At 34.8% G+C, this 16309-nt stretch overlaps 1 protein-coding gene and 1 pseudogene across 6 annotated transcripts in view; both read right to left on the bottom strand.

The window, feature by feature from the left end:
- Positions 1-16309, bottom strand: part of LINGO2 (leucine rich repeat and Ig domain containing 2) — a 1558843-nt gene that overhangs the window by 1536356 nt on the left and 6178 nt on the right. The gene's annotated exons all lie outside the window — the stretch shown is intronic.
- LOC122751710 overlaps positions 1-16309 on the bottom strand; it is a 32478-nt pseudogene that overhangs the window by 11440 nt on the left and 4729 nt on the right.

Here is a 16309-nt window from a genome sequence, read left to right as displayed (position 1 = left end):
CATTCACACACATACACATCTAGAGGCATCATTCAGAAGGCTTGGATTACTCTGGCTCAAATATGTGGCTATATAACAAGTCCTTTGAGGTGCAGTTTTATATCTATAATATGGTAACAATGATATTTATGCTGCATATTATTTGAACATTGTTGAAAGAAAGCATTTTTAACCAAATAAATTCATTTATTCAAGTCATAGCACAACAGAAATCAGAGAAAGTATACATAGGAGAATTCATACCAGACAATACAGAATGAAGGAGCTCTCCCATTGGGAGCAATATAATTCAGTTCAACTGAGAGGAAGGGTCCTGGATCTGAGCCAAGGAACTTAGTGATGTTTCTAGAGAAAGCTGGGAATAGGGACATGATGGAGACCACTTGCTCCAATGTCTGCCCAGAGTATATTCTTTTAGCAACCTGAAGTGAGATTGGCTTCTTCCATCTTCTCCCTGAAGCTGGAAGTTAATGGAAAACTTGCTCAAAGGAGACTATTTAAAACATAAACACTATGCAAACATGAACATTTTAAATACATGTATGTTTATTATGTAAGGAGTCAACAAGTAAACTCCATAGTCCCTCTGTTACTCAGTTTCAATGTGGAATGTGTATAGCTTGAGTTCTGATCCAGGATAGATTAAACTCAAAGATCATTTAAGAACCACAAACCATACAGCTAAGCATTTAATTGAAACATACTCGCAAAATGAATAATGGGAGTATGCGTATGGGTAAGCAGAAGGATAATTATTATCCCCCATGAACAAATGAGAATAATCTTGAACAGTTTCATGTGCTAGCAGACAAGAAAAAAATTCACCAATTTAAAAAAAAAAACTCATGTTCTAATGTAAGGGAAAAGTGCTGTATGTTGCCAACAAAACACCACTGAAGGCAGCTTTTGCCACTGATGTCAATCTTCTTCCATTGATACTTGTCAATTCTGAAGTGATTTCTCTACTTTTGCTATCTCAAACTTATTAGCTCCCATGTTTTGTGAATCTCTGTCCCACTTGGTTTTTAATATATATTTTATTTCTTTATTTTGTTTTATTTTATTTGAATTTCCCAATGTATTTCTCTCTCAGGCTGTATAATACAGAAATGAAAAAAAGTGGGGGGGGAGAGTTGGGAAAAACCTAACACAACAAAAAATAGTAAAGTCTGACACTATTTTGCAGTATTACAAATAAAAAGTCCCCCAGTTAGGCAAAAATAAAATGGGGAGAGATGCCTTTTTGTGTCTCATTTTGAGATCCAAGCTTGGTACTACCATTTTGAAGCATTCAGTTTCATTTGTTTTGTTGTTCTTTCCATTTACATTGTTTTAGTCATTGAGTACATTGTTCTCTTGGTTCTGTTTACTTTTCTTTGCATAATTTCATGTAAGTCTCCCCATGATTCTCTTTATTCTTTATATTCCTCACTTCTTACATCATAGTAATAGTGTATTATATTTACTCACTACAGTCTATTCTCTATTTGAAAGAGGCTGATGGGGGAGGGGTACTGAATGAAGACTTTAAGGATTAGTATTCTCACTGTGCATTTGAAAAAATTTTACATTGTTAGGGATTTATTTTCTTTATCCAATGGATTCAGCTATAATGGTTCTATACCTAGAATGTATTGCATTCTTTTTCTTTTAGGTTTTGAGAATAAATGAGACCTAAATAAAATGTCTATTCTGGCAGCTTGTTGGTCCCATGACTCAGAATTTTCTTGTCCAACTTCTTTTAGCTGATGCTGCTTTGATCAATTGTTATTACTCACAGAATCAGACCACTATTAATTATTTAGTAAATATTTAACTACATGTTCTAGAAAGGAGCTACTTATATTTGTGAATAAGTCTGTCATTTGAACACCCAGCTTCTGAGATTAGGTGGCATTCTTCCTCTAATACTGTTCTAATTTTTAAGCTTCCAGTAGAAGGGCTGTATATTAACTTTACTTATCTCCTACAGTAGTGAGACATGAAGATATGGATTATTTGTTACCCAATTTCTACTTTTTCTCATCAGTTTGGTTGGAGTTGAGAAATGTCCAACATGAATTAATTATATTTTTTTAAAAGAGTTGCACATGAGTTACCTTCACTAGAAAGTAGGTCACTGGAATAATGACAACAATATTAAAAGACTTTCAAAATGCATAGTTAATTTCCACATTAAACTGATTTTTTTTTACTAAACTAAAATTGTTGGATTTTCTTTTGTTCTACTCAATTATTAAAAACCCATGATTTTCCTTTTACAAAAGCTCCCATAATTCCGTCATTGGGCTTTCAATTTAGTCATGAGGTTAGGTTTACAACTAGCAATGGACACTTTCCTCACTTAGAGTTTCACTGTCTTCCTTCTATATCTTCCTCCGTACTGTGTTTCATAAAAACCCATGGGATAACCTACCAGTATAAAAGAATGATTTATTAACTGTGTAAACCAGAAAACTCTGGGAATAAACACTCTGGTAAATGACAGCATCTTTTAGAAATATGTTCTCCTAAAAAGCAAAATAATAAATAATAATCCATTCTTCTTTGAATCCCTTCAGTACATTCTACTTAGCATTGTTTTTTCAAAGCATCAAGTAGCTTTAATGAGATGTCAGAAAATTTATGCATATCACAGTATTTATTTTTAAGAGCGACAATAACAACCATAACAACACAATGTCAGGGCTTTTCATATATCTTGTAATACTTTCTTTAAGGGAAATTATTGAAAAATGTGTTTTTAATTCAACTTATGGATACTATTAGAGGACGTGGAAGAAATAAGTAGCTCCAACAATATTTTGCACTATCTTTACTCATAAATGGTTGAGAATCCCTACAATGGTTTAAATATTAAGAGCTTTTCTCATTTGCTGATAAGTGAGCTTTGGTACAGGTTTTCATCAAATGTATAGACCCTTGTGAAATTCATCTCTGCTGATAAACAGCATCCTGAGAATAGTGGCTAGTTCATATGTGGTTTATAATTTGGCTAAGACATTACAAAATATTAGTGGTAGTGAGTAAATAGTGGTATCTGTGTTTACAACCAATTTTAAACAATGCTAAACTACCTAGCATAGTCCTTGACTAGAAATGCCTAAGAGTCATGCTTTAATTCATCATATGGATTTTTTTTTTTTTGGAAAAAAAGTTAACTTGTAGCATTTAATATTTAAATTATTTTGAAGCACAGAAACCCATGAAACAAAGAAAAATACAAAATGGTCTTCAGCTCTGTTTGGATACCTTATGATTTATTATCAATAGTAGAATAATGGTGAAAGAAAAAAAGTAGTGATTTTTTTTTCAATCATCCAGTTTTTAGACTGTTTTGTTTTTAAATGAGCAACTGCTTGTACTCCAACTATAAGATAGGTATCTGGTGATTAAAGACAGAATGTACTAAAAAAGTAACTAACTTGTCTCAATATTTATATTCTCAATATAAATGAACCCAAACAAAAGGAAGTTGTAAATAAATAGAAGGATGATTTCCTTATCCTCCTTGGTCAATCAATTAAAAAAAACTGGCTTTATCATTTGGTTAGAGACAACAAGAAACATCATTCCACAAAACTTGCAATGAACATTATTAAAGAGAACAACATGATAACAGTTGTCATATCAGCACCAATAGTTATTGCAAAGGCTATTGCAGTTGAAAAATTCTACTGAGAACCTAAGACTCTACAAATTAAATTAATATTAATTTTAATGGTAGGTGAAATCATTGTTAAGGTAGGCAATAGAGAAGACAATGAAAAATATGGCCCAAGAAATAAAAGAAATAAGAAATATTTGAGGGGCAGCTAGGTGGCGCAGTGGATAAAGCACCAGTCTTGGATTCAGAAGGACATGAGTTCAAATCTGGCCTCAGACACTTGACACTTACTAGCTGTGTGACCCTGGGCAAGTCACTTAACCCCCATTGCCCCACAAAACAAAAAAAGAAAACAAAACAAAACAAAAAATATTTGAGAAACAAAAAAGACAAAAGTCTTTGAGATTTCACCTTTATGTATCATATATTGTCCTCGAGTAGAATCAGAAGGTGCAGGTCATAGCAAGTAGCAAATAACTTCACAAAAAATGAAAATTATTATATCTTAACAAACAGGAAGCAAGAGTTTATCATTGTGAGTCACTTATGGATTTGCTATCTGTATAATGTAATACCCCTGACACACAAGAGCAAATATCAAATTCAATCCAAATTATAATGGAAATAAGATATGACAAGCAAGTTAAACAACTCCAGCATGACCTCTTTAAGCAAACTCTTGACATTAAATATGGTAAATGGAAAAAAGTACAGGCATTGGTTCAGATAATCACCATTTTCTATGGGGGTATTTAAGCGATGAAAATCAACCAAAATGAAGAGACCAAATGTGAATAGAGACCACCTCAGTCAACAAACACTTAGTCTTCTTTGTCAACCAGAGAGAAATGGCAGGCAAGGGAAAGAACAGTTTAGAATTAAAATTCATTTTTAAAAATTACAAAGGAGGATAATAAAATGTTAAAGACAATATCACTCCAGCTCTGTTTAGTGCTAGTTAATACAAATAATTTTCCCTCTCTAGACCTATTTTTTCACCTGTAAAAAGAATGTCAGATTTCATGGCCTCCAAAGTCCTTCCAGGCCTGAATCTATGATGCTGTAATCATAAAATGATATAAAAGCAGTGGAAGTCAAAGAAAGTGTATGGAAAACTTGCCAAGAAACTCAGTTAAAATAGATTATCTCAAAAACAATTTAAGGATGGAGACTAGAAGACCAAACATGACAATTAGAAGTACTTTTAGAGATTATTAAAGAAAATTATTCACTCCATCAAATATAGTGATTTCCCACATTTAAACCTTATCATCAGAGTGGTATGAGCAAATAATTAGAGCAATAAAAAATGGAAAATAGAGCTAGACTAGACTAGACAAGAAAAGAAATTCCTTAATGAGGTTAACAATAGTCTGAGTAGGCTGAGATTGATTCTCAAGATATCTGAAAAGAAGTGAACAATGACATATCCGTTAAAAATCATGGATATTACCATCATCAAAAATGACAATTTAGAAAATTTTTGACCTATATACTTACTTTATCATTCCAAAAATGTTTATGGTAATAATACACAGGTATTAAGAGGATCCTTGATTCATCATGAAATGGTTAGGAAAGCAGGGTATTGCAAACACAAGCAAACAAACTGTAATCAACTACATCTTTCATCACATAATGAAGGAAAGGTGCAGATAATATGAAATCCAACTGTCCTAATTGTCAACTATAAAAAACTTTTGATTTAGTAGAACAAGATGGGCCTTTCAATGTTCTACTACTATGTGGAGTCGTGTACATGCATTAAAATCATCCAGATGAGGAAAATTAATATTATGCTGTATTATTTAATAACCAATATTGCTTTGTAATCCATCCTATTCTCCATTTTTTCAAACTCCCTTTCTTAGCCTATCACAAAATGAGACCTCTCCCTATCCCAACAAAAGGCATTGTTGAGAAATATCATCACTCCTAGTCCCTGGGGCAATTGCCTCCTAACCAGTTTAAAGTGGTACCCTCACTCCTGTTTGCTTATAATCAAAAGTACCAGCTTGGACTGGGTCCCTCCCCAGGGCAGGGCTCTCCTGTCCTTGCTTATCCTCGTCAATGTTAGGGGTAACTTGATTTCGAAGGGGAAGGCTAAGGGGGATGGATCCTGATTGTGGTGATTCGGTTTGTCTAGTCAGGATTAATAGAGGCAAAAAAGCATTCCTTAATTATCAGAGAGGGGCATGATCCAATAAATATGATCTTTTCAGTTCTATGGGGTCACTGACCCATTGAGGGGCAATATTGACCCATTTTTTTTTTTACTAATTACACACCTCACTGTTAATAAAAAACTGTTCTCTTATCTGGAAAACTTGCCTCAGTTTTTGGTTGTTGTTTTTCAGTTATGTCTGACTCTTCATGACTCCATTTTGGGTTTTCTTGGCAAAGATACTGGAGTGGTTTGCCATTTCCTTCTTCAACTCATTTTATGGATGAGTGACTGAGGCAAACAGGGTTAAGTGATTTAACCAGTGTTACACAGCTAGTAAATGTCTGAGGTCATATTTGAACTCAGGCCCTCCTGAATCAAGGGCCAGTGCTTTATTCACGGCACCACCTAGCTGCCCCCAATTGGATTGCTTTTAGCAAATTGTAGGGTGGTTTTGGAAATGCCAAACTTCTTCCTGAAACAAAGTTTTATCATTTTGATATCAATATTGGAGTTGAGATATCTCCACAAGCCACATAATTCCACAGATTCTGAAAAATTTAAACTGGAGGTAAATCTAAAGGCAATAGAGGCACACACAGTGAGCATGATTGTCTATTGAACATTATAAAGATCACTGAAGAGGAAAAATCTTTTAAAATATAATACCAATAAAATGTAAGACTTCAAAAAAGTAGGGATTATACAGTAAGAGTGAAGTATAGTCATGGATAGTGCATTAATACCTATAAAATGCCCAGAGAAGAGTCTGAGAATTATGATGAAACAAAAGTTATCCTGGATCAAAAGGTGTAAATAGGTTAGGATCTTAACTGTTTGAGAGAATACACCAATCAAAAAATTACTTAATGTTAAAAAATATCAAAATACTTTTTGTAAAAAATAGTAAGTTATTATTTTGTCCATTAGTCATGTACAATTCTTCATGACCCTATTTGGGGTTTTCATGGCAAAAGTAATGGAGTAGTTTTCCATTTCCTTCTCCAACTAATTGTACAGATGAGGAAACTGAGGGAAACAGGGTTAAATGACTTGCTAGTCACATAACTAGTATGTGTCAGAGGCCACATTTCAACATGGGTACTCTGGACTCCAAACCTGGTACTCTATCCACTGTGAAACCTAGCTGTCCTGATAATAAGTAGAAACTAATAAGAATAGCTAAAACCAACACATTTCTGCTTGCTTACAATATTTATACTCATTGGTTAGAATAGTAGTCTGTTACTAGAGCAATTCAAGTTTAGGGGAAAATAAAATACCAGAGTTTTTACCTAAGGTAACTTTTTAAAGCTTATTGAGTTTGCTTTAGTGTAGTAAAAAGTGTACTTAAATGAAAATCAAAAGACCTGGGTTCCTGACTCTATTACATATCACCTTTAGAGCAGGGCCAAGTTGCATAACCTATCTGGATTTCAGTTTCCTTATCTGTAAAATAATATAGATAATCTAAGTTGGTATTTTTACAAACTCTTTCAGGTTCAAAATATTTTGAACATATTTTCTTATAGGATGAGAGGATTAGACTAAATGTCTGAGGTTTCTTCCAAAACTAAAATCCTCTACGAGACTCTATGGCCTAGAGCAGAGGTATCAATCATTTGACTGCAGGCAGTATACCTAACCTTTAAAAAAAAGAAAAAGTCCAAAAACCCCAACATTTTAATATGGCCAGAACCAGATCAAAATGTAATTGGGAAATATTTAACACAATAAATAGAAATAAAATAAAGCATAGATAATGCCAATATGCAGTTTTCTAACTTTATATGTGCCCACAGGGATCCTTATGTATGGTTTACTGGCCACCTGTTTCTATTTGAGTTTGACATTACTGACCTAGAATCTTAAACTGTTTTCCTTATACTCTGCTGGTAAACTGCGAGGAAAAAAAAAGAAAACCAGTCAAGAAAATAGATTTAAGGTGAATCCATCTATGTATTAATTTATAAGCAGTATTTTAGACAATAGAGCACTTAACCTTCCAGGAACATGTATAGACTAAAACTTTTTTAAAAGGAAAAACAAAGTCAAAGATTATTCCACATAGTCTCCATTGCAATTTTAGCCAGACACACCTGAAATAAAAATAGAAAGGGAAATCAGAAGTTTGCTCTTCTGCAAGTCAAAAATACCTAGGAAGGGGCAGCTAAGTGGCGCAGTGGATAGAGCACCGGCCCTGGATTCAGGAGGACCTGAGTTCAAATCCGGCCTCAGACACTTAACACTTACTAGCTGTGTGACCCTGGGCAAGTCGCTTAACCCCAATTGCCTCACTAAAAAAAAAAAAAAAAAAAAAATTACCTAGGAAAAAGGTTCTTCATTCCAACAAAATAAATGATAGAAAATTATATAAGACCACATAAAATTGGCCAAGTAGAAATGCTTTGCCAAGGTAAAAAGTATAATTTACTTCCAACAAATCAGATTTAGTCATAGAGAAATAATATGTTATATAATGAGTACAGTGTATGATATGTTCAAGGAGGACTAGCACCTCTGGTGTGAGAGCTCGCTTTTCAGCCCTTTTCAGGGCTGCTCTTCTATATTTGGTGTCCACCTTTCACTCTACTCTCACCTGTGGCTCCAAGAAGCTGTAGCATGTGCAGTAGCCATGTCCCAATAAAGTGTCTTGGCAGATGGACTAAACCAGGTTGAGTTAGGGGAATGTTTACCCCAAACATGTGAAGACTTCCTCAAGCAGAATAGACAGACAAGAACAAATTGTTCCAATGACCATGAAGGCAGCTGAAGCAGGTTCTGTGGAGTGCTTAGAGCTTAATTAGATATCACAGTTGTCAAGGTCATCCACTGCATCCTGGGATCTCACTGGTACTCTTTACTTTTGTCTTCCCCCTGGACTTCATGAGTGAGGATGATGAATTTTTTGCAATTCTGACTAACTTAAATCCAATTCACCCATGAGTCAAGACATTATCCCATGATGTCATTGATCCTCTTCAAAAACAAAGAACAAACAATAACAAATACATAATGGTTCTCCTAGAAACAAACTATGTTCTAATCATGAAATGATTATCTTTGACTTATAAGAACTCAGAAAGTAGAAGGGAGATAAAGGAGGAAACAGAAGATCTAGTACCCAAGGAGATCCAACAGCCAACATGTATAAGAATATGATGCTTGTCCTTTTAAACACATGTACTCAAAATCTGAAAAGAGAGGAGAAAACTGGGACATCATTTGAACCCAATAGACTTCCTTCAAGCTGCAGTTGTATCATAAGAATATTTCAAACAAAAATAAAAAGACAAAACAAAATAAAATTACTGGTAATGCTAGTAAAGTTACTGTTAATGCTGCATTTCTATACTCAACTTCCTCTGTGATTTTCACTTGCTGAAAAAGTTACATTCAGTCAGTGATTTGTTATTGATTATTATATATGCATATTTATAGGAAAGCCTTAGAGTGTAACAATAGCTATATATATGTATATATATATTGTCCACCTCTAGATACATGAAATAAAATCACTTGAATTGTTATCGAATTTACCATTTTAAAATATTAAGGGTGATCATTCAGTTGCAACCAGTTGAAGAGCATTTCTAATATGAATAATCTATGATAATCAGAAAAATTTTGCTTCCTATATGTTCTCACCTTTCATAAGTGAAGCAAAAGTAAGGGTTGGGTGAGCATTTTTCTGTCAGGATACAAATTACTGTTTTATAATTTTCTATCATGATGACAAAAAATGATTCTGTGAAAAACATACATAATAATTAAATCCTAATGTTCTTGAATGTAGAACATCTGAAGAATAGTCAGTGAGGATCACATGAAATAACATGTAATTTGCTGTGCAAAACCTTAAAGCACTATATAAATGCTAACTATTGTTATTATTATAGGCAGCTGGGTGGCATAGTTGATAGAGTGGAGGGCCTGGAGTCAGGAAAACTCATCTTCCTGAGTTCAAATACGACCTTAAATATATGCTAGTTACATGACCCTAGGTAAGTGACTTAACCCTGCATCAGTTTCCTCACATGTAAAATGAGATATAGGGGGAAGGGGGAGAGGTAGCTAGGTGGCGCAGTGGATAGAGCACCGGCCCTGGATTCAGGAATACCTAAATTCAAATCAGGCCTCAGACAATTAATACTTACTAGCTGTGTGACCCTGGGCAAGTCACTTAACCCCAATTGTCCCACAAAACAAAAACAAAAACAAAAACAAAATGAGATGGGGGGGGCAACTAGGGGTGCAGTGGATAGAGCACCAGCCCTGGATTCAGGAGTACCTGAGTTCAAATCTGACATCAGACACTTGACACTTACTGGCTGTGACCCTGGGCAAATCACTTAACCCTCATTACCCTGCCAAAAAAAAAAAGTTAAAAAAATGGGATGGTGGGGGCAGCTAGGTGACTCTTTGGATAAAGCAGAGGCCCTGGATTCAGGAGGACCTGAGTTCTAATATGGCCTCAGACACTTGACACTTACTAGCTGCGTGACCCTGGGCAAATCACTTAACCCCCATTGCCCCGCAAAAAAAAGAAAGAAAGAAAGAAAGAAAGAAAGAAAGAAAGAAAGAAAGAAAGAAAGAAAGAAAGAAAGAAAGAAAGAAAGAAAGAAAGAAAGAAAGAAAAAGAAAGAAAGAAAAGAAAAAGAAAGAAAGCAAAAATGAGATGGAGAAGTAAATGACAAACTACTCCAGCATCTTTGGTAAGAAAACCCTAAGTGGGGTCAGAAAGAGTTGGAAACAACTGAACAACAACAAATTTTTATTATTATAGTCCTTTTTATTAAAATAAGTTACTAGTCTTACTACAGAGAGCTTTTTTGTCTTTGATTTCAGACCTAGAGAAAGCTACTTGGTTCCATGTTTCTAATTCTACTCAGTGGAATTGCAAGGAATCGAATGAAAATGAATATAAAGAGGCAAGAAAAAAGTCTTATCAGTGGACAAGCCCTGTGTGTAAAATACTAGGAACTTTCTGCTCAGCAGTATATTTTAAGGGAAAAAACATAGGGTTGGAAATCAGGAGATTTGAATTCCAAACTGTTTTTGTTATTACTATTTATAATGCCCCTTTTACAGATGAGGAAACTGAGGTTTATATCCATTTGATTGACTTAGACCCAACCACACAGATGATTATCATCCAGATGCAATGAAATCATTCCAATATAACTCTCCTCAGTGATAACTGAGGTCTACATATTTTTATTCAGTTACTTCAAAAATAATCTTTTGCCCTATGTAATCAGTAATGTTGTATGTAACTTGATAAATGTCTTGTACCTTATAATCAATATAAAACCATTTCAGACATGTTTTGAAAAGCTACTGAGAGCAAGATATTTCTTAGTGCTTAGCTATAATAATAGTTTCTTTTTTTCTTGATGCCTACCGTATTTGGAAAGTTTAATACAAAAACTTACAATCAAGCCCTAGTCAACATTGCCTACCATCACCAAAATAAGGACTACTAGCACATCTGCTTCTTTATATTCTCTAATCAAGTTACCATGGGAAATGCAAGTAAATGGCATACAGCCAATCAGTTGGTAGCCAAATGCATTGCCATGCAATAATTATGATTTTAATTAAAATCGTAGCAAATGTCCCATAAAGAGAAGCAACATGACCTTCTGTAGAGTTGGCAATGTTTGCCCTTTTTTGGCAGGTTCTGACATGTTTATTAGCATGAGTAACTACAGAAAATGGACAGGGACAAGTATGCTAAGGAAAGTAGCCTCACTTTCTATCTTTGGCTATTTGTGGCTGGGTTGTGTCATTTAGTTCTGGGAGAGTTATTTAAACACTTTGAATACACTCTAATCTACTTTAAAGTTTATATAGACATTTGCTTAAAAGAACTCCATTGCTTACATCATAGAAATATTATTATCCCCATTTTATTGATGATGAAACTGAGATTGAAATGAGAAATGTCTTGATCATGCTGATATCTGTCATCATTTAAATCTACAATTTCTGATTCCAAACTTGTTTGTACCTGGTCAGGAAAGCTTTCTGGCCTTCCAGGGCAGACACTGAATCACATTTGAGGTATTCTCATGAGCCACCAAAACTCCACAGCAATCCTCCCCAACCCTTTCCTCCTGCCTGATTCTCTGGAATTATTTAACCCAAGGAAGAACCTCTATGCATAATGATGACATAGCAGAAGTCATTCATCAATGATAAACATATTTGCACCTAAGCATTCATTCTATCCTTATCTGCTGAACCCCCAGGTACCATTTTACCCCACCTCACTGATTACTCTCTTATTCCTATCAACTTCAACCCAACCCCATCAACCCTGACTCTGAAACTATTCAGCCTTTACACTATACTCTCTGGAATTCCTGGTCCATAGATGAATTAGCTTTCACCTTAAATGTTTTCTTTTCCCACTCCTTCCCTCTTCTTGCACTCACTAACGGGGGTTGGGAGGGAGGGGGTTGGAATATGTTCCCTGTGGCCCATTTCAGGCTGTCACTATCAGTAATTAAATTCTCTTTTTTGTGAGTCCATATTTATTACTCAAAAATTCTGGCAGCTGTTATCTGTGGACATCCACGACACGCTCCTGCCTTTCTCAGTGAGGTTAGTGCCTGGTTCATAGTCTTTTTCTTCTCTTCAACTCCTGTCATCATACTAGGGGATTTCAGCAAACAATTTGATATTCCCCCAAAAACCTTAACTTCTCAGTTCTTCAATCTATTCATTTCCTATTATCTACTCTTACACCCTACCTCAGTTACATACAGAGATAGTGATATTCTTGATCTTGTCATCATGCAGAAATCACCATGTTCATGAGCTCTAAAATCACTTTGTAATAACAATCTGTTATAATTCCACCTCTGCCTCTGTATTGCTACCCCCAAAACCTATTTGCTTTTCATCCTCACCTTGGTCCCCAATTTCTCAACAATACAGTTCTTTCCTAGGCCATCCCCTTCTACCCTATCTTTACTCTTATCTCTTCCCCATCTTAATCCTTTAGTGAACCAGTTCAAATCTATATTGTCCTCTTCTCTTGAGTCCCTTGCTCCTTTGTCCTATGGAAGATCTTGCCTCACTAAGCTTCACCCCTCAGATTAATCCCAATAATGTGAGCAAGATTTTCCTCACCCCTTAGATATAAGTGATTTAACTATGGTACTAATTGATTTATAGACTAAAAACTCTGATTTTAAAATATTTAGATATTCTTTAGTAGGTTAAGCAAATAATAATGGAATAAGTAAGATAGAGATTGGTAGAGCAAATGCTATATTGTCAACTTCTCTATAACACCACTTATCGAGTATCCATCTATCCGACTTCCAATTGTGGTTAGGTATAGCTACCAATCAGCTTAAAGGTTAAATAACAAAAATAATAACTTCTGAGCTAGAAGGCACCAATCAGAACTAGGGAGAAGTTGGGAAGTTACGTTTAAAGCAATATGGTGGAAAGCCTTGAGGATAGAAAACAAATCAGAGGAATGGGACAAGAGAGGCTTCATCCAAGATAGCAAAGATGCATCCCAATAGATGGTTTTCTATGTTTATGAGCCTGTTATTTAGTAATGGGGCTATTTTAAGTAAAGTATATAAGATAGTATGTGACTATGCTGATATCAGACTGGTGGTTTCTTCTCTTTATTCCACACTTATTGTATATATACCACTTGGATTGTGTTAAATTGTGGATCCTGAAGTCTTTGGGTTCCAGACCTGAGACTAACTTTATTGTGAGACAGGATCCCTCTCTCAATAAACCTATTTTCTTTTGGCTTGGAGACTTTGGTTTTTTCTTTGTCTAACATCAGGACTTAGAAATTTTCACAACAGTATTGACTTCCTTCACTCACTCAAGTATGCTACTGAACAAAGCTGGAGAATTTATTAAAAATCCTACTGACTGAATCCAATAGGTTTGTTCCATAATCTCCACTGGGTCTCATTGAAGCAAGGAAATCCTTGCCTTGTACATGTGTAACATGTCTAATTTATTCACTTTCCCTTTGACCATCATATATTTTCCAAAACTTTCTTTTTATTCCTTCTCAAAACATCTCTGACTTCCCACCACTCACATTCTCAGCTGAGAACTTTGTCTTGTATTTACCTGAAAAAATTGACATCACTGGCAAAGAGGTCCCTTTTTCTTCTGACTTGTTTTATGTCACTAAGATGCCTTCCATCATTTTCTTTGTCTTTACTGTCTCACACAAAGTGGACCTTCTTCTTACCTTGAAAAATTCCTTTAATGCACAAGTAATTCAATTCCATCTAATCATTTACAATGGTTGCCCCCGCTATCATTCTTACTCTCATTTAGCTTCAATCTCTCCTAATATGTTTACTGCTTCTCTACTGCCTATAGCCATGTCTATGTATCTACCATCCAGAAAATCTTTCATATATCTGTTCATTATAATCCTATACTTTTCCCTACAATCTCTGCCTCTACTTCATTTCTCCATTCTTAAATTTTTGAATTCTGCTTTTTGAATTCTCATAATTCTACAAAACTTTCTCTCTTCAAAATTGCCAATAATCTCAAAACCCTAAATTATGGGTCTTTTCTCAAGCCTCATATTTCTTGACCTCTCTGCAATTTTGACTATATCAGACACCCTCTTCTCCTTGATATTCTGTTCTCTCTAGGTTTTTCATTACACTGCTTTCTCCTGGTGGTCTTCCTCCCTGTCTTACCATTCCTACTCAGTCTCCTTTGTTAGATCTTCATCCAGGTCATACCCATTAATCATGAGTGCCCGCCATATATTTGCCTCTTCTCTTTTCTCTTCATACTATTTCACTTTGTGATCAATTTCAATAGCTCCTATGGATACAACCATGAGCTCTAGGCAGATAATTCTCAAATTTATTCATCTAGCCCTAATCTCTCTTGTGAACTCTATTCTCACATCTCCAACTGATGTCTTGTAGATCTTTAATTCAAAATTTCAAAAACTGAAATCATTATTGTTCCTCCCTCCTTTCATGCCCCAAATTTGCTATTACTCTTGAGAATGCCACCATCCTTCCATGGATCCTGCTGTACATCTGAAGTGTCATTCTAAACTTTCCATTCTCTGACTGAACAACAACAAATAATTAGTTCATTCTTCCTTCTCTATTTAATGGAACTGTAAGCTTGTGAACAAGAAATGTGTTAAATTTCAGTACCACTACTCCTGTACCTAGAAATGTGTTTTGTTGGTGGTGGTGTTTGTGTGTGTGTGTGTGTGTGTGTGTGTGTGTGTGTGTGTGTGTATGAGAAACAGACAGAGAGACAAAGAAACAGATAACTATGTATAAATGAGTGAGACCACTGCATGCAGAATCATAGCCAGAATTTTAGGTTTTGGTGTTCCTAAGTCAGGTTGACTTTATAAACAAAGCTGGAAGCCTATAATAAATAAAGAACACTTCTGAATTCTTATGATGTTAAAACTTACCAGAGTAGAGTTTCTCTGCCTGGCTATTGAGTAAAAGTCCTCAGGAGGACTACCTATTGAGTTTGCCTTCATGAAGACAACCTTTAGCAGCATAAAATATGTTAAGTAAAGAAAAGCCCAGCACAAAATTGTTAAAAGATAAAGACACATTCCTTTTCAAAAATGAAGTACAGAGTCTCAAAAACAGCATTTTTCATAAGACACTATGGTCTGCTCCCTTGGTACACTAGTAGCAATAGTTTGTATGCTAATTATTTCTCTTCATGCTGGCTTTAAGATAGACATCTTGCAGCTAACCATAGTAACATTATAATAGAATGAGATTCTATGAAGACACAAAATCCTTTTGTGCAGCCCAATTTAGAATCTATTTCAAAAACTCCATAGTGATATACCTGGAAGCTAGATTGTGCTGGAGAGCTTATGTTTTTACATATATTTCTGTTATGTTGTAAATTTGGTTTTGATTTTAGAAAGCCAATAATGTTCATGTTATAAGACAATTTGATATTATGTTCTATTATATCTGTAACAAATAAGTAATTTGCCATCTTTCCCAGGATCCTAGATACACATCTCATTCAATCTTATTCATTTGTCAGTTTATATTGACAATAAAACTGAAGCTCTAGGAAATTAAATAGCTGAAATATCACTTGACTTACCCTGGAAAACTGCAATGAAAAGTCTCTTTTTTAAAAAAAAAAAGCTAAGTAATGAATAATTTAGTAGACCAAAATGCCTTCTAATCAAGAATTCAAGGAGAAATTTCCCCTCCCCCAAAGGTTACATCTTTATTGAAATGTGGAGTTTTCACACTTATTTCTCACATTTACCTTCTCAATAATGTTATTGAAATAGGCCCAATAAAATTAGTATCATATGAATAAAAATGAATAGGTTAAGTAGGATGTCAACAAGGAAAAAGTATTAACAAAATGTTTGATATTAAGTTCTAAAAGAATTTGACTGGTGCTAACATATATACACAATCATCAAGTCAGGATGTTAATATTAAATCTCTTTTCTGGAAACAGAGAGACATATACATGTGTGTGTTTACAGATATATGTGTATG

This window comes from Dromiciops gliroides, chromosome 1, assembly GCF_019393635.1.
Source record: "Dromiciops gliroides isolate mDroGli1 chromosome 1, mDroGli1.pri, whole genome shotgun sequence".
NCBI classification, from domain to species: Eukaryota; Metazoa; Chordata; class Mammalia; order Microbiotheria; family Microbiotheriidae; genus Dromiciops; species Dromiciops gliroides.
The sequence above is the reverse complement of the archived record's forward strand: the minus strand, read 5'-3'. Positions and strand labels throughout refer to the sequence as shown.